The following is a 24,429-nucleotide window of genomic DNA, read 5'->3' as shown; positions in this document are numbered from 1 at the left end:
CCTGGATATTTCGAATAACTTGCTTAGGAGTTACAGGGCCAGGGAGGGCCAGAACTGAGATTTGAATCCAGATCTGTGCCACTTGATATTTAGCCCTGTCTGTCTGTCCTTACCTCAAGCCACCCAGCTCTGAGGCCTGTGACTCAGGCTCTCCGAGGCCCCTGGTCTTTAAGGGGCCACAGAGTGTTAGGGGGGCTCATGGCCCAGCTTGGCCTAACTCTTCCCTGCACCACGTTGGGGTCCTCCATCCACTCCCACCACGGTCCAAAAGTCCCTCGCGACAACCTGGTCTTGGGCTGGGGCTTTGTGGTCAGACAGCTGAGTTCAGATCCCGGCTCCTTCATTTGCCAGCTGTGTGACTCTGGGCGAGTGACTCAGTCTCCCTGGGTCCCCATTTTCTCGTCTGCACAATGGGGACCGTGATATTTATTTGGCAGGTCTGCAAGCTGGAGAGCATGGCGGCCGTTATTCATGGAGGAAACGCAGGGGTGCGTTTCTTCCCCAGCCGGGAGAGGCCGGGGGAGGGGCCTTATGCAGCCCTTGTCCCAGTGGCGTAGGACGGTCTGCAGACACCGCCGGTGGGGCCTGGGCAGGACCAGTCTCAGGACTCTGAGAGCCCAGCCAGCCCTGCTGAGCAGCACACCCGGGTCCCTGCCTCCCGGCCTCCCCCTGGGTCTTGCTCCCTCAGTAAGGAGGGTGCAGGCTTGGCTCCTGGCCACTCCAGCTGCCACTCATACTGACATCCTACTGTGTGTCTCACGTGTTGTGAGATTTGCCAAATCCTGAGTGCTAACCAAATTTCAGTCGTGTCCAACTCTTTGTGACTCTATGCACCATAGCCCACCAGGGATTCTCCAGGCAAGAATACTGGAGTGGATTGCCATGCCCTCCTCTAGGGGATCTTCCTGACCCAGGGATCAAATCTGCGTCTCTTAACGTCTTCTGCTTTAGCAGGCAGGTTCTTTGCCACTAGTGCCACCTAGGAAGCCCTTTCTGGGAGGTAGATCCTATTTTTATCCCCCACCCCCATTTTACAGATGAGGAAACAGAGATTCAGAGAGGTGAAATGATGTTCCAGGTCATAGAGTGAGTGGGGGAACTTGGGCCCAAAATAGGGCTGCGTGAGGCCCCATGCTGAGCCCAGGATCTGTGGGAGGTGAGCATAAACCTGACCCAGGAAGCCATGTGGGACCTGAATTTCCCATAGATCTGAACACCTCAGAGGACCTACCTAACCCTCCAGCAGGGTGGGGCAAGTATGCAGTCATGGCTGACCCCACCTGCCCCCCCACCCACCACGAGGCCAGGAATAGGGGCTAATTAGGGAGTGGGGACTTTCCCATCTGGCAGAACAGAGCCTGGTGAGTCAAGAGCTACTCTGGGAAGACTCCCTGGGGGAGGCAGCCTTTTCCAGGCTTGGGAAACCACGGTCTCATTAGTGTTCATCCTTCAGGTTAACGTGACCTTGTTAATGCACAAATATGTATATGCTGCCCACTCCCATCTGCCGATCCTGCCTCCTCACCTTGGCCTCCCCCTGCTATCTTCCTCTGGTTTACCCACCCCCTGCACCCTAAGGCCCTTCCTCAACTCCTCTAAACCCCTCTTTGGCTTCCCTGTGCCTTCAGCATAAAACCCAAATTCCTTATCATGGCTTATGAGGCCTGGATGACTGTCCCAGACCTCTCCCCTTATCTTCTGCACATCAAGGCCCTCTTGCTTCTGAAACACACCCCTGCATTTCCATGCCTCTGTGTCTCCGCGTGCGCTGTCTGGTCTGCCAGGTTTGCCTTGCCTCCCCACTTCTCTGCCAGGAGAACTTCTACTCATCCTTCAAACTCAGTTCCAGCAATTCCTCTTCCAGGAAGCCTTCCCTGATTTCTTCTCCATCATCTCTGCCTCCCCCTCCCCCCTCCAACAGAGTCATTGTAACTAATTTTTTAATATATATCTGTCTTGTTCATCAGGCTTGGTCGGGGGGTGGGTTCCTTGGGGACAGGGAACAAGTCTTGTTTGCCTATTGTATCCCTAGCACTGGGCACACAGCCTTAATAAATATTGATCGAACTGATGAATACAGGTTTATTGAATGAAAATGCAATTCCCCTGGTGGTTTTAAACTGGTATTTGCATCTCTCTATGGCTCTGGAAATATTCTTTGGGCTTGCTTGGAGGTCCTGATTTAAAGGTTGCTATGTCCTGAATGGGTCAATGTATGGGACTCCCTCTGCCTGCCCACCTTGGGAAGGGGAAAGGAAGGCCCCAACTTCCCTCGGATACCCTGTCCAGAGATGTGTCAACAAGCTCGGGATGCCTCAGCCTGGGGCTGGACTCAAGGTGAGTTATGCCCCCAGGGAAGAGCCCCTGTCCCTAAATGCTCTCTCCTAGATGTCCAGAGCCTGACATTTCACCACTAGTAATTCGTTTCTTTGGATTAGTCAGCCATCAAATATGTATTCAGCCTTCACTGAATGTGAGGTACTGTACTGGGGTCCCTATTTAACATGTGTGTGTGTGTGTGTGTACACATATATATTTTTTTCATTTCTACTGGAAGACTGACTCCTTGGAGGAAGAAGAGGAGGAGAAAGGAGAAAAACAGAGAGAGTGGGGACAGTGAATCCCGGAATGTCAAGAGAAGAGGAAAGAAAATCTGTTATTTGCTGAGCTCCTACTATGTGCCAGGCACTTAACACAAGAGCTATCATTTCACGCCTCATCACCGCCCCAGGAGAATTTAGTGTTCTTGGGCCTCAGTTTAGAGGAGAAGCAGCAGCCCAGAGCGGAGTAGCTCGCTTTCAAGCATTCAAACTGAGCACTGTCTGCGACCGCTATGGACGTCCTCCCACCCAGGAGGCTGCAGGGACCCAGCAGAGAAAAGGACAAGGTCAGAGGGGTGACAACTGATACGCTCCAAGCTGAGAGGCCCACCTGCTGAGGGGCAGGGAAACTGGACACACGGCTGGGGTTGTGACCAGTGAGAAGTTCGGCCATGAACATGGCCGTGCCTATGGCCTGGGGCTTGTCACAATGAAATGGCGGCTGTAGGGGCCTCGTGGGCTGTGTGCTGAGTGTTCTCCTTTGTGCCAACGCACAATCTAGGCGCCCACAGCTCACCTGCTGTGTGGAGAGGATCACTCTGGTTTTACTGATGAGAACACTAAGGCCTGGAGAATGGGGAGGGTGGGGACAAGTCCAGGACCAAACAGCTGGAGCCAGAGTCAGAACTCAGATCTCTTCTGGAAGGCTCGTGGAAGGGTGGTGGGCTTGGGGGTTCACCCCTTAGGAGCTTTCCAAGCTGCCAGGGCTTTCAGCAGAACGGAAGCCCCCCTCTTGACCTGTCACTTAAGCAACCAGCTTCTAAGATGGGAAGGGGCTCATCTGCTTCAGTCCCCCTTTGCATCCAAAGGCAGCAAGGAAGTATGGGTGGGTGCATCGAGCTTGGGCACTTGAGCCCCATGGACCAGCCCCAATCCTGCTCCACCCTGATGGGCTCTGTGGCTTTGGGCATATCCCACACCCCCCATCTCTCTGGCCTCAGGCTCCTCATCTGTAAAATAGGCACACAGCACTATCTGCTTCCTGCGTCTCTGACGCTCATTTGTTCAGCAAAGATCTGCCGATGCCCTCCACTTGTCAGGCTCCTTGCTAGGTGCTGAGGATACAGCAGTGAACAGAAAAGCCCATGGTATCCACTCTTAGGAGGGTTTAGAGACAGCTGTGAAATGAAAGGACTACACAAGCTGACCTGCATGTACAAACGGGCCTGGGATGAAGGAGCAGAGGCTATGAGCGCCTCAGGCAGGAATGTCTCTGGAAGGAGTGAGGGAGGAGCTGAAGAAGGTCTCCCTGAGGGGGTGGCGACTGAGCAGGAGCTCACTAGGTAAAAAGTGGTGTTTCTGGCAAGGGGAATGGCATGTGCAAAGGCCCTGAGGCTGGAAAGGGTTTCGCCATTCTCACGGGGTACAGAGGCAGCCAGATGACTAGCAGGTGAGAGTAGGCAAGGGGCTTGGGGTGAGGGTAGGGCTTGTGGACCAGTTATATAATGCTGGGAATAGGAGGGACCTTTGAAAGGGACTTCCCTTGTGGCTCAGCTGGTAAAGAATCGGCCTGCAATGCAAGACACCTGGGTTTGATTTCTGGGCTGGGAAGGTCCCCTGGAGAAGGGAAAGGCTACCCACTCCAGTATTCTGGCACGTCCTCGCTGCCTTTGGATGCAAACGGGGACTGAAGCAGATGAGCCCCTTCCCATCTTAGAAGCTGGGAATAGGAGGGACTATAGGTTTGAAGAATTAATTGAATGGGATGAGGAACATCGGGCCCATAGCAAGGACCTGCCGCTGCAGAGAACTGCAAAGTGTCCTGGGACAGCCACACCTCACATCACCCACCTTCCCCAGGGAATGTGTTCATTCAACAAACCGAGACCAGGACAGACCCTGGGCCAGAGACACGCTAGCATCGACTGGGAGGAAAAACACGTCCAACAGACATGTGCAGACTCCCACATGTGCTGGGAGGGGAGGGGAGCCACCCGACAGGAGGAGAAACCGACCAGGAGGGGTAAAGTGGGGGCCCTCATCCCCGGAGTCATGGGCGACTGAGATGGGAGCTGTGGGCTCAGTACTGTCAGTCCAGTGCTCCTGCTAGGGCCCTGATGGTTGCCCTGCTGGGCAGAAGAGACAGTATTACCATGAGTCATAAATAGGTTTGAGTAATAGTAATGAGGTGGCCTTGGCCGAACAATAATTACTAAATGCTGAGTACTCTGCATATAAGTTAAGTTAAATAAGCAGGGGGACAATATACAGCCTTGACGTACTCCTTTTCCTATTTGGAACCAGTCTGTTGTTCCATGTACAGTTCTGACTGTTGTTTCCTGACCTGCATACAGGTTTCTCAAGAGGCAGGTCAAGTGGTCTGGTATTCCCATCTCTTTGAGTTTGAGTGAACTCCGGGAGTTGGTGATGGACAGGGAGGCCTGGCGTGCTGTGATTCATGGGGTCGCAAAGAGTCAGACACGACTGCGTGACTGAACTGAAATGCTGAGTATGTTTGTTCTAAGAAATGTTCATGTTTGGGCTCATTTAATTCTCACTCTTTAAGGGAGTTCTGACTATTATCCCCATTTTACAGATGATAAAAAACCGAGGCAAGACCATTCCCATGGAAAAGAAATGCAAAAAAGCAAAATGGCTGTCTGGGGAGGACTTACAAAGAGCTGTGAAAAGAAGAGAAGTGAAAAGCAAAGGAGAAAAGGAAAGATATACCCATTTGAATGCAGAGTTCCAAAGAATAGCAAGGAGAGATAAGAAAGCCTTCCTCAGCAATCAATGCAAAGAAATAGAGGAAAACAACAGAATAGGAAAGACTAGAGATCACTTCAAGAAAATTAGAGATACCAAGGGAACATTTCATGCCAAGATGGGCTCGATAAAGGACAGAAATGGTATGGACCTAACAGAAGCAGAAGATATTAAGAAGAGGTGGCGAGAATACACAGAAGAACTGTACAAAAAAGATCTTCACAACCAAGACAGTCACGATAACGTGATCATTGACCTAGAGCCAGACATCTTGGAATGTGAACTCAAGTGGGCCTTAGAAAGCATCACTACGAACAAAGCTAGTGGAGGTGATGGAATTCCAGTTGAGCTATTTCAAATCCTGAAAGATGATGCTGTGAAAGTGCTGCACTCAATATGCCAGCAAATTTGGAAAATTCAGCTGTGGCCACAGGATTGGAAAAGGTCAGTTTTCCATTCCAATCCCAAAGAAAGGCAATGCAAAAGAATGCTCAAACTACCGCACAATTGCACTCATCTCAGACGCTAGTAAAGTCATGCTCAAAATTCTCCAAGCCAGGCTTCAGCAATATGTGAACCATGAACTTCCAGATATTCAAACTGGTTTTAGAAAAGGCAGAGGAACCAGAGATCAAATTGCCAACATCCGATGGATCATTGAGAAAGCAAGAGAGTTCCAGAAAAACATCTATTTCTGCTCTATTGACTATGCCAAAGCCTTTGACTGTGTGGATCACAATAAACTCTGGAAAATTCTGAAAGAGATGGGAATATCAGACCACCTGACCTGCCTCTTGAGAAAGCTATATGCAGGTCAGGAAGCAACAGTTAGAACTAGACATGGAACAACAGACTGGTTCCAAATAGGAAAAGGAGTATGTCAAGGTTGTATATTGTCACCCTGCTTATTTAACTTATATGCAGAGTACATCATGAGGAACACTGGGCTGGAAGAAGCACAAGCTGGAATCAAGATTGCCAGGAGAAATATCAATAACCTCAGATATGCAGATGACACCACCCTTATGGCAGAAAGTGAAGAGGAACTCAAAAGCCTCTTGATGAAAGTCAAAGACGAGAGTGAAAAAGTTGGCTTGAAGCTCAACATTCAGAAAACAAAGATCATGGCATCTGGTCCCATGACTTCATGGGAAATAGATGGAGAAATAGTGGAAACAGTGTCAGACTTTTTTTTGGGGGGGGCTCCAAAATCACTGCGGATGCTTATTGCAGCCATGAAATTAAAAGATGCTTGCTCCTTGGAAGGAAAGTTATGACCAACCTAGATAGTATATTAAAAAGCAGAGACATTACTTTGCCAACAAAGGTCCATCTAGTCAAGGCTATGGTTTTTCCTGTGGTCATGTATGGATGTGAGAGTTGGACTGTGAAGAAAGCTGATCACTGAAGAACTGATGATTTTGAACTGTGGTGTTGGAGAAGACTCTTGAGAGTCCCTTGGACTGCAAGGAGGTCCAACCAGTCCATTCTAAAGGAGATCAGTACTGGGTGTTCATTGGAAGAACTGATGCTAAAGTTGAAACTCTAATACTTTGGCCACCTCATGCGAAGAGTTGACTCACTGGAAAAGACTCTGATGCTGGGAGGGATTGGGGGCAGGAGGAGAAGGAGACGACAGAGAATGAGATGGCTGGATGGCATCACTAACTCAATGGACGTCCTGAGTTTGAGTGAACTCCGGGAGTTGGTGATGGACAGGGAGGCCTGGTGTGCTGTGATTCATGGGGTCGCAGAGAGTCGGACACGACTGAGTGACTGAACTGAACTGAACTGAGGCAAAGAGGTCAGGGACCATGGCCAAGGTTGTTCTGTAAGCGGCATTGGGATTTGAACTCAGACGTCTTCCTACCCTGCTAGAGGTCTGGGGAATGCTTGGGCACAGCTAGGCGTATCTGGCAAGTGGTCCAAGGGAGCAGGGTGGAAGTGAGCTGTGTGGCGTCACAGGTGGAATGAAAAGGGAGGTGGGCTGATGGCCTCCAAAGCCATCCCCACAGGGGTGTCCCGCTTTCTCCCGGAGGGTGTTCTCTCTGGGACCTGCCTGTGGAGCTGGTTCATGTGGAATCGGGGCCTGTCGGGGTTGGGAGGTGCTGCCCTGCCCCTCCATCAGCCTACCTTTCCATTTTACAGCGGGGGAGCTGCAGGCCTAGGCAGGCAGGCGGCTGCCTCGGACACCCTGCAGCTGAGCCCGTGCTGGCTCCGGGGCAGCCTCTAACCCTGCAGGAAATCTCTCCTGTTATCTCGTAGGGCCACCTGATCCACACTGGCCCTCATCAGATAGGGGTCCGAGAGCACCTGCATAGGGGCCAGGCCACCCTCCCCGGATACCTTGCATCTGCGGGCCTCTGTGGATGGGACTGCCCTCGGGGCTGGGCCAACATCTCACTCCAGGGCCACCGACAGGCATCCCCAGGAGGTGCAGTGAGCTCTGAACCAGGAGCTGGCTAAGGTGGGACTAACTGCCGTGGGCCAGGGGTCATTCCGATCTCCTGAGCCCGCCCTCCTCTCCCCCAGCCTCCTGCCCTGCTAACCCCAGGGGCCAGTTTGCCATGAAGAAAAATACAAGAAGAAAACAGACCAGTCTTGAAAAACTGTAAGCAACTTCTTGGTCAAGGGATGCTGTTTCTTTCTTGGTGGGGGTGGGGGTGGGGGGGTGGTCACAGCACAGCAGAGAAGAGTGGATCAGAGGCTCAGGGGTCAAAGACATGGGATTGAACCTCAGCACTTCCACTTACTGGTGGGTAGCTTTGAGTTAGCCATTTGACCAATCTGAACCTCAGTTTCCACACCTGTGAAATGGGAATACTGATTCTTGCAATTGTGAGAGTTTCGGGAAGCATGAATGACTAACGTGTGTGCCTGTGGTACATAGTAGGTGCTCAGCAAAGCCTGGCTTGCTTCTCCGTCTCTTTCCTACAAGGTGATAACAATTTTAGGCCACAGGAAATCTGATGTGACTGATTTCAAACAAAATGAGAGAGAACCTGAAGGTATTGTTGGTTTACTTCTTTGGCACAAATTGAGCACATACCATGTGCCTGCTGGTATGATGACGGCCTTCTGGGGCAGATGGAGAGGAAGGGAGCGGGGAAGGGGGGGTCTGGGGAGTCCTGGGTACTGAGTGGTACCTCTGCCCTCATGAGGGTCAGTTAGTGCCCCACCCACGTGGGGCCATCTCCAACCTCTCAGGACCTCACCCAAGGGGTGGTCCTGTCCCAGGACACGACCCCAAGGGTAATAACCATCTCCTCTGGGCCTTGGTTAGGACTCTCAGCTGCCAGCCCCACACAGGAACCCCATAACCTTCTGCCTGAAAATCCAACCCTCACTCAGCTCCCAGAACTACCCCGGGGGCTGGAGGCCGAGCGGTTTCCAGCTGGGGTGTGGGCTCTGAACTCACATACCCCTGGGTTCAAACCCAGATACCATAATTCACTGGCTGTGTGACCTTGGGCAAGTCAATTCACCTCTCTGAGCCCCAGTCTCTTCATTGGGAGGATAGAGATAATGTCAAGTTCAGAGGATTGTGCTGAGAATTCACTGAGATGCTGCGTGTAAAACACGTCACCCATCCACAGTTAACAGTAGCTTAAAAGGGTGCACAAGGCTCCCTCTCTTTCCTTGAAGTAAGCGGGGCATGCGTATCCCGCCCTGCGGGTTGGCATGGAGCAGCATTGCCCAGGGTGCTCTGGAGCCACTGGGACTGGCTCGTGGACTGAGCATGCTTATGGCCACCGCACGCTGGTGGTCTGCAATCTGCATCTGCCCCACAGACACCAGCAAACACCACACAGCAGGGCACCTGCCTCCCTGTGAGCCGGTCTAGAATGTTCCCCAGGCCAGGATGCCACACTGCCTGCCTTTAGTGCGTTCCTTCGGGGTCTTGTGGACCCCGTTCTGCCCTGGTACCCTCCCACCTGCTCCTCTCCCGCCACTCGGCCGCCCTCACGCACCCCAGCACTGGCAACCCGCTCTTGGGTCTCTCACTCTCTGCCGCGGGGCAGGCCGAGGATGGCCGCTACGCCCAAAGGGACCTCAGTGTCAGGTGAGGGGAGCCTGGTGAGGTCCAGCCCTACGCGGCTGGCAGCTAGTTACCCTCTCTCTTCCTCTTCTGAACCTTCAGAGCCCTCTTCTCAGCCTCCAGCACTCTGGCCACCACCTTCTCGCTCAGAATTTTCATTCCACGATACCCGGCACCCACTCCTCTGATCCCTGCACGACCATTTCTTCTTCCTTCAGCCCCGTGAGGCCCACTGCTGCTACTGCTGCTAAGTCGCTTCAGTCGTGTCCGACTCTGTGCGACCCCATAGACGGCAGCCCACCAGGCTCCCCCGTCCCTGGGATTCTCCAGGCAAGAACACTGGAGTGGGTTGCCATTTCCTTCTCCAATGCGTGAAAGTGAAAAGTGAAAGTGAGGTCTCTCAGTCGTGTCCAACTGAGTGACCCCATGGACTGCAGCCTACCAGGCTCCTCCATCCATGGGATTTTCTAGGTAAGAGCACTGGAGTGGCTTGCCATTGCCTTCTCCGTGAGGCCCACTAGCAGCCACTGAATACTGCGTCTGGAGCCAGGTGGCCCCGACGTGGTTCTGGCCCTGACCCTTTTCTCCCTGTGACCACGGACAAGCTACTCGGCCTCTCGGAGACCCCTCGCCGAGGGCGGTGATACAAATCAGGCTCTCGTCACAGGTCAGGCACATGCCCACGGCTCCCCTGGCCTGGCTCATTCTTGTCCCCTCATCTGCAGGATGGGGAGGAGAGAAGTGTCTGCCCCAGGGACTTTCACTGTGATTCCCAGCCATAGCTGGGGCGAGACCGGCCCTGATTGTAAAGCGCCATGCTAACGCTGTGATTCTGCTTTGAAGGGCAATGCTTGTTGAGATCTACAATTTTTAGATGTGTTAAGGAAAAAGCAAAAAACAAAAAACACGTCACAGGCAGGTTATTTATAGTCAGCTCCCGTACAGGTTTTTATCATTCCCTGCCTGCTCAGCTAAAAATAACAAACGACAAAGGTCACATCTGCTCCTACCTATTGGAAGAGTCTTCAAAGACCGAGGCTTTTGATTCACTGCCCGGGTGAAGTGAAAATCATGCTGCCGCAGACCCTGGAATTCCTCCCTGGGTCTTGCTGGGCAGCTCGGGAGGCCTGTGGTGTCTCACTGGGCAGGTGAGCCCGCCCAGATGCAGTCACCGCCTTCCCCAGCCCTGGGGAGGGAGATGGCGATGGAACAGCAGGAGATTGGGCCCTGGTTCCAGGGTCTCAGTTTGCCCGTGTTCAAAATGAGAGGGGCGGAGTCAGTAGGTGCTGAGAATTTCTCCTGATCCTAAGTGCATGCGTACTAAGTCGCTTCAGTCGGGTCCGACTCTGTATGGACATGGACTGAAGCCCGCCAGGATTCTCTGTCGGTAGGGTTCTCCAAGGCAAGAATACTGGAGTGAGTTGCCATGCCCTCCTCCAGAGGATCTTCCCAACCCAGGGACTGAACCCACGTCTCTTATATCTACCTGCATTGGCAGGTGGGTTCTTTACCACTAGTGCCACCTGGGAAGCCCCAACCCAAAGTGCAAAGACACCCTTTCCGGTTTCCTTCCCTCCCACCCTGTGCCACCGTGGACTCCCTTGCTGAATATCCAGTGGCCCCTTGTGATGTCAGTTGTGCTGAGGATGCTAATAATCGGGGCAGTGTTTGTGGAGTGGTGACGATGTGGCAGGCATGTGCCCTTAGATGGAGGGGATTCACTGACTCCATGCCCTGCCCGCCACCCAGAGGGAGAAGGAAAGTTGGGGTCCCCACCTGGCGGGTGAGGGTGCGCACGCACACACTGGCACCAGGCCCTGATGGCTGCTGGGTGTGACCTGTGTCTCCCTCCCGGGTCGGCTCCAGGCAGTCAGCTGGGCAGAGCGGGTAGGACAGAAACCCCTTAGAGTCTGTTTTCCCCATCTCTGGGGGAGGGGGAGCCATGGGCCCAGCCACGGTGACTCTCACACAGGCAGGGAATGGCTGTGGATGGACAAGGGCCTAGAGCAGCCTGGGGGAGGTCGGTCCTCGCCAGGAAACGTGGGTGGGAGAGGCACTCCAGGCAGTGGGTGCACTGAGACTGGAGGTGGGGCCGGGTGCAAGGGCCTGGGATGTTTGGGGAGGGCGGGGCTGGGCTGTAGGGCGAGAGTGGCAGAGGCCACTGGAACCCCACAGCAGGTGGGGGGAGGCTAGCAGTCCGCCTGAGGACCAGAAGCCTGCACCTGTCAGGAATGATGCTTGCCAGCTCCATGGGTATAGCACACACTTCACATTCTTCTTTAAATCAACTCCCTTTTAAAAAAGTATACAACTTCTTGGGCTTCCCTGGTGGATCAGATGGGAAAGAATCTGCCTACAGTGCAGGAGACCTGGGTTTGATCCATGGGTCAGGGAGATCGCCTAGAGAAAGGAATGGCAAGCAGCTCCACTATTCTTGCCCGGGGAATCCCAGGACAGAGGAGCCTGGCAGGCTACAGTCCATGGGGTTGCAAAGAATCGACACAGCTGACACACACACACACACACACACACACACACACAACCTTCTCACTATAACCTTAGGCATTCCCAGTCATGAGATCATGACTTTGTTTGGCCACTTGTGTTTTTCCCCAAACACAATAAAATAAGTGCTCACTCCCCAGAAAGTGGCCTGGGCCTACCCTTGGTGAACCACTGCTGTGGCCTTGGCCAATGGGTGGGTTTGAGGCTGTCGATGTGATCTGAGTTACAGGAGGGTTTTTCGGGGATCACGAGGGGGAGGAGAGGCGTTCCTGGGGTCAACCCCGCTTCCTGACAGAAGCCGGGTGCCAGCAAGCCCCTCGCTGGGCACACTTGTTGCCCTCCGCCTCCTCGGCTCCACTCTCGGCGACAACTCACTCCTGGAAACACCTTTTTCCAGAAGAGAGCTGCCGCGGCCCGGGTGACCTCAATGATTAGCACACATTCCTGGCCTACTTAGAAAGCCCCTCGCCTCTCATATTTATAGACACCTCTGGATGCGGCCTGCGCCTCTGAGGGAGGCCCGGCTCCTCTCTCGGCACCTCTGTGCTGCCCCAGCCCTGCCTGTCCTGACAGACACCGTCAGACCTTTCCCCTTTGGACAGAGGCGTGGAGTTGGGACCTCACTGTGGGCGACCGGGGCCAGGGAGTTCCTCCTCCCCGACCCTCACGTGTAAAACGGGAGCCATCATATGGGTCAGGCTGGGCTTTGATGAGGATTCCACGAACTCACCTAAAGTCTTTACGACAACCCCGTGAGGGACGTTACTCTATCATGCCCATTTTGCAGAGGAAACGGAAGCACAGAAAGGTTAGGTAACTTGCCCGAGGTCACACAGCTCGCTGGGATTCAAACCAGACTCTAGAGCCTATGTCCCCCAGTGCTCTACTGAGCTTGGCACGTGACGAGGGTCCTTAGCCCCCATGCGTTACCTGCCTTTGGGGGTCTCCTTAGTTAGCTGAGCGTGTCCCTAACTGTCTGCAGTCAAGTGGCCACTGTAAACAAATAATGATGGCCACATGCTGGTCCGGGACACCGGGGCCCTGAGAGGTTAGGAGGACTCGGCTAACTAGGGGACAAAGCAGGGTGGGGCTGGGGATCATAGGTGGGACTTGAGTCCAGGGGCCCTCTCTACAGAGGGACACTGAGGGGCAGACACAGGAAGCTCACGCGATGGGAGAGGACCCCTCAGTTCCAACCCTACAGCCACTGCCCACCCCTGACTTCTCTCGCCCTCTCATGTCAAAGGGGGAACACGCGCAATAAGCGTATCCACACCAAGGTTGGAGGAACCTAGCCACCTTTCCCCATGAGTATGTATAGTTACAGACGAGGGTTTTTCAGGAAGCACAAGAGAACGACTATCATTCAGGGTTTGCTCTGTAAGCGGCACGGGGCCAGGCGCTCTGTAGTCACTCCTTCATTCAACAGACGTTGGCTCAGCCCCTGCTTATGTTACCCGTGAGACACTGTCACCCACCTCGCCTCCTCAGCTCTGGCTGCACCCCAGTCCTTCAGGCCTACCCCCGACCTGCTCCCGCCATGGTGCCCTGAGCCGGGGCAGAGGAGCAAAGGGGGAGGTGCCCTGTCCTGCTGCTCATCCTCACATTAGCCCTGAGAGATGAACCCTGTTCTCAGACTCAAGCTAAAGCCGCTGCCATGGAGTGGAGTCAGATCAGAATCAGTCTGCGGAATCCTGGAAGGGAGGAGATGGCTCGGGTTGCCTGTCCTTAGCTGGGAAATTGATGGCCGACCCTGATTTAATTAGCTTTTCCTTAGAATGATCGAGGGAAGCCTGTAATTAGCTCGGGGACCCGGAGGGAGAGGCTGGGTGCGGGAGCCAGAGCTGGAGCAAGCAGTGAGAGGGGGTGGCGGCCGGCTATAAGCTAGGATGCCCAGCTGTGCAGGTGATGGGGGTCGGGTGAGCCCCCGGATGCCCGTGGGAGGTGAGTGGAGAGAAACTATAAGTAACACACAGAAAGAGATGGGCTGGAGGGGCCAAGGTCTGAGCCTTAACGTTGGGGCTGAAAGCAAAGTGCAAAGTATTAGTTCCTCAGTCGTGCCTCTTTTGCGACCCCATGGACTCTAGCCCACCAGACTCCTCTGCCCATGGAATCCCCCCAGCAAGAATACTGCAGTGGGTTACCATTTCCATCTCCAGGGGATCTTCTCAACCCAGGGATCCAACCCCGGTCTCCCACACTGCAGGAAGATTCTTTCCTGTCTGACCCACCAGGGAAGCCCAAAAATGATGGTTGCACAATGATTACTGCCTATGACTGATGTTGAAACTGAATCTCCAATCCTTTGGCCACCTGATGCGAAGAGCTGACTCACTGGAAAAGACCCTGATGCTGGGAAAGATTGAAGGCAGGAGGAGAAGGGGATGACAGAGGATGTGATGGTTGGATGGCATCACCCACTCAATGGACATGAGTTTGAGCAAGCTCTGAGAGTTGGTGATGGACAGGGAGGCCTCGAATGCTGCAGTTCATGGGGTCTCAAAGAGTCAGACATGACTGAGCGACTGAGCTGAATGGAACTGATGGAACCTAATACCAGCTATGCTGTGATTATGTTGGACCAAACTGTGGTGACTTTTCTAAGTAACACAGCACCAGGGGCTCAGGGGTTGGCACCGAGGCCCAGGGGCTGCAGACAGTCTCTTCCAGGCCCTTGCTGGTTGCCATGGGGCTCCTCCAGCAGTGCTGGGCATTAAAGCAGGATTTCCTGGCTAGTAACAGGGTGAAACCTGTTCCCAGTTCTGAGGCGGAGGCTCATAGAACAGGTCTGCACTGAACGTAGGGTGAGTGAGCCAGGCATGCACAGGGTCTGGCCTGAGGCCTTTGCCAGCTTCAGGCCTCAAGGGCACATGCATCCCAAATGGGTAGGGGCCCCTCTCTGGGTCCAGCCCCCACTGGCCGCAGCTCCGTGGGCTTCCTGCTGCGGGCATCAGAGCCAGTGCCACCTTTCACGAACGCAGCCTGACCAGGACGTGCAGAAGGACCCATCAAGAGTCAGCTGAGCAACGCTGCAGGGTCTCCAGACCATCCTCAAGAGTAAGACGTCGGATCTGGGACCACAAAGCCCGCACTCATGCACTCTTGGCCTGAGGATGTTCGCAGGCCCTGATGAACTCTCGCGCTGCCACAGCCAGAGGATGCTGTTGGCCCTTGTGGATGTGTGCTTTAATCCTCGAGGGTGGTTTATCTCTTGGGCTGCAGTGATTTGCTCTCTGACGCTCATTTTCGAGGGGTTTTATGGACCCTGTTAAGTGCACCGTCTCCAATCAACATTGGAGCAGGGTGGGAATCGTGTAAAGAGGCGATGGGTGACACTTCCTCACTGGCCTGTCCAGCCTCGGTGCTTGTGCTGTCACCTGAGATGTAAAAACAAATCGCGAACGCCCTGGGGCTCTGCTCTTACTCTGTGCAAAGCAGAGGAGACACGCGCCTCGCAGGGAAGGAACAGCAGCTTCCCCACTGCCGCTGTCGCCACGCTGACTGTGTGTCAGGTGCTGACCGTGTGCCAGCGGCCACGCGAGGTGCTCTTCCTGCACAACCTCTCCTATGTGAACCCTGCCGGGGGAGGGGCAGGACCAGCCCATTTACAGAAGAGGAAACGGAGCTTCAGAGAAGGGAGGTATCCCGCCCGAGGCTACGCAGCCAGAAGGGGCAGAGTGCAGATCTGAACCCCCACCTGTCTGACGCCGGAGCCCACGTGCTTCCACACTTCACAGAGGCGGGTGACAGGGTTGGAGATGGCAGGACTCGGGGAGTTAATGGGCGGGTTTGAGGCAGAAAGGAAACTGGACGCGTGATTCAGTTTGTAAAATCTAGTCTGTGCCCTGGTTGGGAGCCAGGCCACCGGGACGAACAGCGCCTGCCCTGCAGCTACTTGTGGGCCAGTGTGCATGCCCTGCTAAGCCCTACTTGGCTGGCGTTCCTTCCCAGGGTGTGTGTCCCGCTAAATCCTGTTTGAGCCGTCTTCCCTGCCTGGGTTCAGGAGCAACCCTCCTCCCCACCCTGGCCCCGTCCGTGGCTGATTTCTCTCCTGCTCCCGCTCTATCCCCCGTCAGGTCTGCTGCTCCAGCCGTGGACCTGGTACTTGCCTCACGGATGTCAGTGGATCCTTGCGCTGTGCTTGTCAGCACCCGGGCTCAGCTCTCTCATCGTAACCATCCTCTGCGTGAGGCTCAGAGAGAGGGCTTAGCTAGCAGGTTCAAGGTCGCCCAGCTAGGAAGTGGAAGAGCCAGGATTTGATCCCACGTCCATCTGACGCCCTAGTCCTGAGACCTTCTTCATGACCCTGTCTGCCCTGCGGCCATCAAGCCTACCTCCCTCCGCCTCCCAGGTCACTGCACTGGAAGCTGCTCGTTTTAGGCGTAGCCTCTGCTGAGGCCAGCTCTGCACTTGTCAGACGGAGAGAGGAGACGCGTTTTGGAACCCACCCAAGGAAAAGACACTTGGAATAACTCTCCTCTGAAGCTCTTGCTCCCCAAACGCCCTGAATCCTGAATGGGATCAGGCCTCTGCAGGACTCACACCACTACTGCCCGTCTGCCTGGGATTCGCAGCTGACTGTACACCCTCCAAGCTGTGACCTCACTGATCCTTAGCAGCCCCGGGATGGGTGTCCTGAACCTCCTTTTACAGATGAGGAAGCTGGAGGCTCAGGCAGGTAATGGGGCGTGCTCAGGGTCAGGTCCCCACGTGGGGGTGACCTCCCAGAGCCTCAGGCTCTTCATCTGCAAAGACGGTGGTGCTGCTGGCTTCCCAGGGCTGCTCTGAGGGGTTAGGAAGACAGAACGGGGGAGGGTCTGGCGTAGAAGCTGGCCCACTAGAGGCGCTCCATAGCTGGTGGGTGCCTTTAACTCTCCAGACACAGCCAAGACCGCAAACGCGTCGAGAGCCAGGGTGCAGGAAGGCTGAGAGCCACAGCTCCTCCGGCCACCACCTGGGCAGATAGGCCAGCGGGCCGCAGCTAACAGTGACAACCTCGCTGGCTTCTACCGCTTAATCCTCGGCACGTGCTGGTCTGGTTGCATTCTCATCACAAGCTGCAGGAGGTCAGGACAACGTTTATCCCCATTTTACAGCCGAGGGAATCGAGGCACAGACAGGTTAAGTAGTAGAAACCAAAGAGCAGCTTTTTAACAGAAAAGAAAAAAAAATGACTCAAGCTCAGAGTACGACAGGTCTGCAATCAATTGCAAAAAAAAAAAAAAATTACCCCTCCAAGACTTTAGAACATGCCTCGGGTCTTTCCTCAACCCTGTGAGTTTTCACTGAACGACTTTCTTTACTATAGAGTATATTGCTAGCTCTTCCCCAAAGCCTGAGGGTCAGGAACCCCTTGGAATAGCAGCCTCCCATCTGCTAGGCCAGTGCTAGATGCAAAGATGGGGGTCCTGGCATCCTTAATCTTTGCGATGGCTTTGGAAGTCGGGAAACTCTGCTTCATATCAGCTGCTCCCGAAGGCATGGCTCAGCTGGCATGTGGTCAGCAGACATCAGAATTCAAATATGCCCCTGGAAGAGCCCAGGCAGGGGGGAAATTCCCTACAGAGTCCTGTTCCCTCACCTGCTGCAAAGCCTGGGGGATTCCCTGGGGAGTCCCGCATCACTTGCAGCCAGGAGAAGGGAACAAGGAGACGCCTGTGGCCTCCACTGAGTAGTTAGACACACAAGTTCAGGCGTGTCTCTCTGTGCCTCAGTTTCCTTCTCTCTAAAATGAAGGGCAAAAATAATAGAAGAAAGCCAGCTGGCAGGGCTAGACTGGGGTGGAAGCTGCAAACAAACCGCTCAGGAGAGCAGCCAACTTAAAATACATTTGTTTGTTTGGCTCAGAGCTTAAAATAAAGTTGAACCAAGTGCCAATGTTTAAAAATTGGGGATTTGTGCGTAGAATCCAGATTTCTGGCTTCTCTGAAAATATGCAAGCATTGCTCACCCCGGGGTTGGCCGGAGGGGGTGGAGGCCGTAGCGACGGGAAGCTGGTCAGCAGTTCGGCCCTCACCCTGTTTGGCTTTGTGAAGGGCAGTTGCCTGCCTGGATTCAGGAGGTAAGATAATTCACAACACCAGGAGTTCCATCTCTAGCGTGAGTCAATGCCCTCCAGAGAAGGGAGTGGGTTTCCAGTATAAAACCTCTCCCAGTTATTTAACAAATACCAGTCATATGCCAGGAACTCCTCTGGTGGCTCAGATGGTAAAGAATTTGCCTGCAATGCAGGAGACCTGGGTTCAACACCTGGGTCGGGAAGATCCCCTGAAGAAGGGATGCAACCCACTCCATTATACCTGCCTGGAGAATCGCAGGGAGCCTGGGGAAGTGACAGCCCATGGGGTCCCAAAGAATCGGACACAACCAAGCAACTAACACTATATGCCGGCGGTTGTTTTAAACTCACCAGGTACAGTCCCGGGGGTACACACATAACCATACAACTACTTAATTCTCATGACACAAGTACTGCAGTAATTGCACCTGTTTGACAAACGAAGACACGGGCGCACACAAAAGTTAATGCTCTTGCCCAAGGCTACATGGCTGTAATAGTTAGGGGGGGCCTTGGGCCTGGACTCCCGGTAGACCGGCTCACCGATCTGTGCTCAGATCACCGTGTGAAGCTACCCAACCTCTTCTCTGGGTCAATGGCCAGTCCTGTGGCTTCGTCCAGGTTTCCACGTCTCAATATGAAAACGAACTCATTGCCCCTCCCCCCACTCTCCTTCTCTCCTGGCCTCTATTTATCAAGTCCCTCCCTCCCCTGGTTTGTCAGTAGACTCCTTTAACTCTCTCCGCACTCCTGGAGGGCGCAGGGGCCCCCATCAGCTCCGCCATCTGATGAGAAGTTTGAGGCACAGACAGGTTAAGTGACTTGTCCAAGGCGTTGTGGCTGGAGCGGCAGGGCCAGCGTCTGACCCAGGCCATCTGGCTGCAGTGTCTGCACTCCTGGCTTCCTCCCCGCACCGCCCTCTCCCAAACACCCACCCCCCCTGCCGTTCGTTTCTTCCCTCCTTCATGTCTTCACTCACCCATCCGTCCAACACTCAACCGAGGCCCCGGGCTGGCCATGGGGACACCTCTCAGGTGCATGGAGACGGCGGGAGTGGGAAGACGACACCCTGCTCCCAGAACAGGAACTGCTCGTGACCACTCCCTCTGGGGCCGAGGCCAGTGGGAAAACTGGTTTCCAGCTGACAGCCCTGGAGAGCCCGGGAGGAAGCCGCAGAGGGAAGCCGGTGGCACCTGGCAGCTTCCGACGGGGCAGGCCCCCGGCCAGGACCCAGGACCCAGGGAGACCCCGGCTGCCCTGCACCCATGCCCCAAGCCCCTCCTTTACAGCTGGAGCATGGACCAGCCTCTGCCACTGGCCCCCTGTGGGGCCCTGGACGAGCGCCCTCCCTGTTGGGGGCCCCAGGTTCCTCATCTGTAAAGTAAGGACATTAGACCACTGGAGGTCACAAATGGGCAGCTCAAACGCAGCCAGACCCAGTCCATGGATGTATTTTGCTTAAATATCTACAGAACGCCTTTTTTTTTTTTTTTAATTTTAAATAAACTTTTTGTTTTAGAACAGTTTTAGGTTTACCAAAAAATTGCTAAGAATAGTACAGGGAGTTCTCACCTTCCCCACTTCCAGTTTCCCTTATTATTAACAGTTTACATTAGTATCATGCATTTTTCACAATTAATGAATCAATATTGATATGCTAATATTAACTAAAGCCCATACTTGTTTCACATTTCTTTAGTTTTCACCTCCAGTCCTGTTTCTTTTCCAGGATCCCATCCAGGATATCACAGTATATTTTAGTCATCATGTTTCCTTAGGTGCCTCTTGGCTGTGATAGCTTTGCAGAATAAAAAAAAAAAAATTAGCATGCCAGAGAAGCAATGTTTGGGGCACTAGAAATATTCTATACGTATTTTTATTTGGGTGGTATAAATATGTGTAAAAATCATCAGATGGTACAATTGAGATGAGTGCTCTCTGCCCACTTTAACATATGTGTGCGTGTGTTCCTGCTCAGTCACTTCAGTTGTATCCGACTCTTTGCAACCCCACGGACTGTAGCCCACCAGGCTCCTCTGTCCATGGGATTCTCCAGGCAAGAATACTGGAGTGGGTTGCCAGGGTCTCCATCAGGGGATCTTCCCGACCTGAGGATTGAACCCGTGTCTCTTACATCTTTTGCATTGGCAGGCAGATTCTTTACCTCTAGCGCCACCTGGGAAGCCCTTTTGTGTATCATGACCCAGTTAAAAAACAACTGCATTTTCAGTTGTCTCGAATTTGCCACAGTCCTTAGCATTCACTGGGATCCCACTGAGTCTATCCTTCTTTATTTCATCTGCTTGCCATCTATAGCTACCACATGGCATATAAATAGGTCTCATCTATAAAATGGGTATCGTAATATTTTCTGCCTGATATGGCTGTAGTCAGGATTAACTGAAATAATATATATATATATATATATTATATATATATATATAAAGTTCTCAGCAGGGTGCCTGGTGCTCGTGCGCAAGCTAAGACACTTCACTCGTGTCTGGCTCTCTGAGACTCCATGGACTGTAGCCCACCAGGCTCCTCTGTCCATGGGGATTCTCCAGGCAAGAATACTGGACTGGGTGGCCATGCCCTCCTCCAGGGGGTCTTCCTAAACCAGAGATTGAACCCACATTTCTTACATTTCCTGCGTTAGCAGGTGGGTTCTTTACCACTAGCGCCGCCACCTGGGAAGCCTGTCTGGTGCATAGGAAGTGTTCAATACGTGGGAATCATAATAATTATTATTGTTAATGTAATATTTATATTATTAAAACAAGTACATAGCTCCTTTTTCTCTTTGAAGCAAATTCCATCCTCTCCCTCCTCAGCCTCCTCTTGTGTCCCTGTTCCTCCCTGCCAGGAAAGGCCAAGCTCTGATGGCTGGAAGGTAGAGAGACAGGGGCAAGCCTGCACAGGTGGCCCAGATTGGCTAAGAAACCAGGAACCCCCTGAGGATGACCCTGGATCTGACCCCAACATCCAGGGAAACTTTGGTGGAAGTTGGGGTCCTAATCCTCCCCTCCCTAAGGAGTCTCTTGGGGAACAAAGGAGTTAGCCCCTCAAAAGCTGCATCCTGATCCCCTCAGGGGTCCCCCTGGCCAAGGATCCCTGAGGACAGCAGGGAAGCTGTGGGCTTCTAGACGGGCACTGCGGAAACCATGGGGAGAAGGTAGCCTTACCAGCACGCTGATGGCCCAGCATATTGTCTCGGGGGATGTCAGCTTCCCCTGTGTGGTGACCCCAAATCTGTGCCCAGAAGCAACAAGGTCAGTAAGAGACAGGTCTCAGATGCTTCAGGGTGACCTCTTGCAAGGGGAAACCAAGCTCTAGGTAGGATGGACTGAGAGGTGGCAAAGACCAATGAGATGATGAGGGAAGCAGAAAGAACGGGGACCGGGGGTCAGGAGCCCAGGGCTGGACCTGTCTTGCCCTCTGACTTGCTGTGCGACTGCCAGCAAGTCCCTTTCCCTCTCTGAGTCTCCCTTCCCTCACAACAACATCGTTTCCAACAACAACAATAAGTAACCACAGGGAAGGTGGTGGTGGTGCCGGTGGTGGCTCCCAATTCTAGTATGACGCACAGGATACGCCTTTCATGTGTGAGGCATGACTTTAATCCTCACAGATACCCCCATGAAGCATATCCACTAAAATCAGCTCCACTTTACATATTGAAAAATGGGGGTCAGAGGGTCAAGAACTCACCTACAGCTTCCAGCTGAAAGGTCTGAAAGACACAAGATCCAGTCCCTGGCCTGTCTGACTTGGAGTCCAGGGCCATGACCTAGATCATCTCCTTCACAGTTGCGCCTGTGAAATGGGCAGGTAGCCTACAGGTCTCTTCATTTTCCCTCCAGCGCTGACCCCGTGGGCTTTGAAGGTGTGCCCCATGCTTGGGGAGTATCAGGGGGCGGGCAGTGGAGATGCTCAGAGCTATGGGGCTGCATCTGCCGTCTTGCTTGATCTTCACAACAGCCTTATGAAGTCGGTCCTGCTGTCACATCCCCATTTTACAGGGTGGGAAACTGAGGCACTAGTAAACATTCACAGTCACACAGGGACCTGGATTTGAACCTGGCCTATCTCTCACACTCTCGCTTGAGTTAGCTGTTCTCTGCAGGAAGGGTGCCCAGAGAGCTGAGTGAGGCCAGAGACTGACCCCTCGGGGCTCCTCATCAACTTCCAAAGGGCGTGCCTGCCCTCCAGCCGCCCTCCGGGCCCAGGACTCACAGGCTCGAGGTCCCTCCTCCACACCGAGTTGCCTCCATCTCAGCGCCCCCTGGCCCTGGGGACCCAGACCTTCGAGGGGCCCAGGCAGTGCAGGACTGTGGGCAGTGCTGGTGAACCACCCACCCACACCTGGGCTGGAGACAGTGGAGAATCCGCAAGGGTCCCCCCTGCACACCGGGCCGTGGACACAAACCCCCACCCTGACCTCTTGGCTTCAGCGTGGACGGCCCCTGCTAAAGAAGTCTCCAGCCTGTGGCTACACCCTATGACGTGGGCAGTCCAGATGCCAGCAGGGCTGAGACCTCCCTTTCTGGTCTCGGGACCAGCGAGGAGCAGGCCAGGGTGAGGAGGGGCGGGGGAGCACGGCCGGCCTCCCCAGCGCCTGTGCTTGCCAAAACAGCGCCTCTGCCCAAAGCAGTGTGGGTGGTGGGCACTTCTCTGTGGCCCTGGCTTCCTCCTGGGCCACCATTCGCTTGAGGCTTCTGATCCTATCAGCGGTGCGCTGGCTCCAGTCCTGTTACCTGGAAGTCCTTTTGTTCTGAGGACTCCCTGTACAACCGGCTGGTGTCGAGTGGCCCTGGGATTGTGCGGAAAGGGCGGCCACCATCTGTGCATCTGGCTGGACCCTGGGCACAGAGGCTGCCAATGAAGCGGCCACGTGAATGTGAGCGCTGGGGAGAGGCCAGGTGGTAGGGAGGGTCTGGACCAAACAGCCTGGATCCTGCCTCCTCCAGGAAGCCTTTCTCAATTAAAGGGAAAAAAAGATGACACAGCCCCCCCGGCTCATCCTGTCTCATGTCCCCACAATACTCCTTGCTTGTCCCCTTATAATATGTCCGATTCCCTTCTGTCTGTTGACAGAGAGCAGGAAGAAAATACTCATGTTTCCTGATGGGCAGAGAGACAGACTTTGACCAGCGTCTCTAGAGAAGGAGCACTCCCACTCCAGTGCCTACCCAGCTCCTGTCATCCTCCCCTTCTCGTGCTGACAGTCTCTTTTATTCTAAACATTTCAGGTGTAAGGAACTCGCCCTTGACTCTGTTTTTCTGTTTTTATGCGAATTGATATTTTGCTGATGGCAACGGCTCCTATTTGACAAACAGCAGAACGTCTATGCGGCAAACATATTATTTAGTCAACCCAGCTACTTCCTTTGCTTCCCAGGCTTTTGCTTTTTAAAACACAGGTTAAGTCGCACAGGTCCTAGACGAGCACCTCCCCGGTGCAGGGACTGGGGGCTGGCTCCTAGGTGGTGGTGTGAGTGTGCTCCCCTCTGCTGCCCCTTCGCTAAGGAGCCCTGGACCGCGGCCCGTGTCCAGTCCTTGAATCTCATTTTCCTGTCTTGTCTCTTGGCTTCAGCGCTGCGCCACTTCTAGCAGCAAACTCCTCCCTGCAACCCAGTAACTTACTGCGCTCACGGCCTCCTGGCATCTCCTCTACTCCACAGGGGCTCAGCACCCACTGTGGGTCAGGGACTAGGGATACACAGATAAACAGACATGGGCTCCGCTCAGGGAGGGGATTCCCTGGTGGTTCAGTGGTAAAGAATCTGCCTGCAAATCAGGAGACCTGGGTTCGATCCCTGGGTCGAGAAGATCCCCTGAAGAAGGAAATGGCAATCCACTCCAGTATTCTTGCCTGGGATATCTCATGGACAGAGGAGTTACAGTCCATGGGGTTGCAGAGAGTCGGACACGACTGAGTGACTAAGTATGCAAGCACGTACAGGGAGGGAGGATCATGAAGACTCTGATGTGATCCATGTGCTCAGAGAGGTTGGATCTTCCTCTGGGTCACACAGCCAGTAGGGAATAAGGCATGAAAGTCAGACCTATTTGACTCTCAGGCCCAAGCAAGCTCTTGCCACTGCCCCCGACTCTTGGAGACTTTAGAGTCTAGTGAGAGAGCTCTAACTGAACAACCAAATAAAACACAACAGGACACCTTCCACCCCCGAAGAGACACATCTGAAGAGCTGCAGAGGCCGAGGAGGAGAGCAAGTGGTCCCCATGGGGGATGGTGCCAGGAGAGCTGAAACGCCAGCAGGGCCTTCCATTCTCAAGCTTAAGAAACCACATAACTCGTGTGGTTAAAACTGTGTGAAGTAAAAGCCACCATGCCCTGAGTGAGCAGCACTGGGTTTATTTATGTGTAAAACGCCCGAGAACGAGCTGCATGACCTAGGGGTCATCTCTGCTCTTGGCCACAGAACAGGTAGTGAGGTCACTGTCCCTGGAGGTAACCAGCAAGATATTTAAAAAAGGTATCAGTCACTGGGTGGGGTTGT

At 53.8% G+C, this 24,429-nt stretch overlaps 1 protein-coding gene across 1 annotated transcript in view; it reads right to left on the bottom strand.

The window, feature by feature from the left end:
- ATP2B2 (ATPase plasma membrane Ca2+ transporting 2) overlaps positions 1-19,000 on the bottom strand; it is a 195,298-nt gene extending 176,298 nt beyond the window's left edge. The window contains exon 1 of the mRNA XM_055413597.2: positions 18,888-19,000. The gene's annotated coding sequence lies outside the window, so the exon portion shown is untranslated. The remainder of the gene's footprint in view (positions 1-18,887) is intronic.
- Between the last annotated feature and the right edge of the window lie 5,429 nt (positions 19,001-24,429).

This window comes from Moschus berezovskii, chromosome 24, assembly GCF_049115385.1.
Source record: "Moschus berezovskii isolate FMDL1 chromosome 24, NW_MosBer_1.0, whole genome shotgun sequence".
Lineage (NCBI taxonomy): Eukaryota > Metazoa > Chordata > Mammalia > Artiodactyla > Moschidae > Moschus > Moschus berezovskii.
This window is presented reverse-complemented; position numbering and strand designations above follow the sequence as displayed.